At 32.6% G+C, this 3,152-nt stretch overlaps 1 pseudogene; it reads right to left on the reverse strand.

Annotated features, from left to right (window-relative positions):
* Nucleotides 1–747: 747 nt before the first annotated feature.
* On the reverse strand, nucleotides 748–915 carry LOC115522464 (annotated as a pseudogene).
* Nucleotides 916–3,152: the final 2,237 nt, after the last annotated feature.

Raw genomic sequence — 3,152 nt, forward strand, 5'->3', positions numbered from 1 at the left:
TTTTTGAGAGAGAGAGAGAGAGAGAAAGAGAGAGAGAGAGAAAGATGCAGAGAAAGAAGGAGACACAGAATCTGAAGCAGGCTCCAGGTTCTGAGCTGTCAGCACAAAGCCGGACCTGGGGCTCAAACTCACAGGCCACAAGATCATGACTTGAGCTGAAGTTGGTCGCTTACCCAAGTGAGACACCAGGCGCCCCTAGTTTTTGTTTCGTTGGAATAAATGTACAAGAGTACAATTACTTGGTTGTATGGTAAATGGATGGTTAGTCTTATAAGAAACTGTCATAGTCTTTTCCAAAGTGGCTATAATTATTTTCTATTTCTACCAGCAATATAGGATTGATCCAGTTTCTCCACATCCTTAATGAATTTGGTGTTGTCACTATTTTTCTACATTTTTAGCCATCATGATAGCTTCATGTAGCAAAATCTCACTTTGGTTTTAATTTGCTTACCTTTTATAGCTAATGATAATAAACATCTTTCTTATGTTTATTTGCCATCTTTAAATTGTTTTAGGCATAATGTTTCTTTATGTATTTTGATCATTTCCTAATTGGAATAGTTTTACTGTTGAGTTTTGAAAGTTCTTTATATAATCTACATTCTCTTCCATTTCATAGATTGTCTTTTATTCTTTTAACAGGGTCTACTGCAGGCCAACAGCTTTTAATTTTGATAATGTGCGATTTGTTGTTTCTTTTCTTTTTTTTTTTTTTTTTTTTTTTTTTGCTTTTAAAGACTATTTTTGGAGTAAAGTCCAAGAACTCTGCCTACCCTAGATCCCATAGATTTTCTTGTACTTTTTTTCCTAAAAAAATTTACAGCATTATGTTTTATATATAAATCCATAATCTATGGATCCATGATCTATAACATTTTGCACTTGATCTTAGCCAAAAGGCCGAGAAGCGATTGATCTATAACATTTTGTATAAGGGTGAGATGCAGGTAGAAGTTTTGTTCATTCAGTCCTTTGGGTAAGGAACTGCTTTAGCACAATTAGTTGAAATGCTACCCAATATACGTTGAGTGCCTTTTATACCTTTGTGAATAATCAGCCAGGCGTATTGTATGCATCTATTTCTGAACTCTATTGATCTGCATGTTTATTCCTCTAAGAATGCCACACTCTTCATTGCTATAGCTATGTAATAAGTTTGAATGGGCAGCGTGCTTTCTCCAATTTTAGTCTTATTCTGGTAGTTGTAAGGTAAGAACTGGGAAGAATGTGGCTACTCCATCTTGGCTGAAATCAGAAGCCCACACAAGATTTTAATTGAGAAACAAAAATAAATTCATTTTACGAATTAATTCGAACATCATATTTTCTTTTAAAATTAAGTGCTTTCAAATAGTATTAGAATTTAAAATTTCAATTTCTTTTTACCTAAACATTAAACTCCAAATTACGTTTTTTCTGCATATCAAAGGCAATTTCTACCATTTTATACTGAAACATTTCCATACAAATGGCTCACATCTCCACAGTAGGTATTGAATAAGAACAGAAATGTTCTAACTCTATAAAGAGATTTTGGAAAATGCTTTAAATCAGAGCTGAGCAATTTCACTTAATGTTTTATAATTTCCAATATTTCATAAATATCCCAGTTAAGCAATTATATGACTTTTAATGTTTGATAGCCCAAGTATTATTAATTGTCCAGTGTCCTTAGTACTTTGGTGGGCTTAAAACAGTAATCAGTATAGTTCAGTTATTAAGTGTGGAATGGTCTGGGACTTTTATTATGATAACCTCGAATTATGTAGCCTGAAGGATGCCTATTATTAAAGGCACATCAGATTGGACATCAGTTGTCAATATTAACCTAAATGATATTCTATTGCATTTGAAGAACTGGTAAAAATAAAATTCATGTTTTAGGGGTATCTTACCATATAACTTTTTTTATGAATTCTATTCCAAGGTAGACCTGGTAATACACTATACATTATAAACAAAAATGACATGTTTTAATAGTTAATCAACAATCAGAAAAGCTATCATCTTACTACATAATAATAGGAAGATGACTATAATCTTTGTTAAAAATATTCTGTAGTAATATATTAATTTTGAGGGAAATAAATATCATTAAATGAATAAAGTTAGCTATTGGATATGAATTCAGTGTTTTACACATTTCTTAATTCAAATTTCCTTAAAGAAACTGCATACCATCTAGTGATCTAGTGGCAAAATTACAACTTTTAATTCAGCATTTTTTTTTCATGCAAGCATCATCTAAGTGATGAAAAACAAAAACCAAAACAACTTAATTAAATTTAAACTGAACATCTTTGGTGAAATAACTTTCTGGGAAATTTTCCAGATACTCAATTATTCTTATTAATTTGCATCTTAACAGATAAGGTAAATTCAAAAAACAGGGAAGAGAGTTACTATTAACTCCTATGACTTTGTTATTTATGGGCAATACTTGTATAAGTGCCACAACACAGGCTCATTTTTGTCACCTAGAAATATGCATATTATTTCATGATTGCTATATAAATGTACTAGATATAAACATGTTTGGTATGCTCATAGGCTTGGATTCCTGTTTCATATAAATATATATTGGATAAACTATTCAAAAAGAAAAAAAGGTTCGGGGTGCCTGGGTGGCTCAGTCGGTTAAGCGTCCGACTTCAGCTCAGGCCACGATCTCGCGGTCTGTGAGTTTGAGCCCCGCGTCAGGCTCTGGGCTGATGGCTCAGAGCCTGGAGCCTGTTTCCGATTCTGTGTCTCCCTCTCTCTCTGCCCCTCCCCCGTTCATGCTCTGTCTCTGTCTCAAAAATAAATAAACATTAAAAAAAATTTAAAAAAAAAGGTTGGAGAAGTTGGATATTAAAACAATTAAATTAGTGTAGAAAACAAGGCAATTTAATGTATTCTTACTTCTATCTTTATCTTTTATGCAGCCTAAATAGATGCTGTATATTGGCTGCCAGAGATACATAGTAATACAGTCCAGATTTCCTTACAGGTTATTTCAAACATCTTCAGAACTGAAAAAAAAAAAAATTATTATCACTTTTTTTTTTTCTAATTGACTTCTAAAATATCCCTGGATCCACCGTTCCCACACAATTTACATTCCTCAAATTCATAATCTTATCCCACCTCTTTGCTTTCCATAAATGGTA

This window comes from Lynx canadensis, chromosome C1 (assembly GCF_007474595.2).
Source record: "Lynx canadensis isolate LIC74 chromosome C1, mLynCan4.pri.v2, whole genome shotgun sequence".
In the NCBI taxonomy this organism is placed as follows: domain Eukaryota; kingdom Metazoa; phylum Chordata; class Mammalia; order Carnivora; family Felidae; genus Lynx; species Lynx canadensis.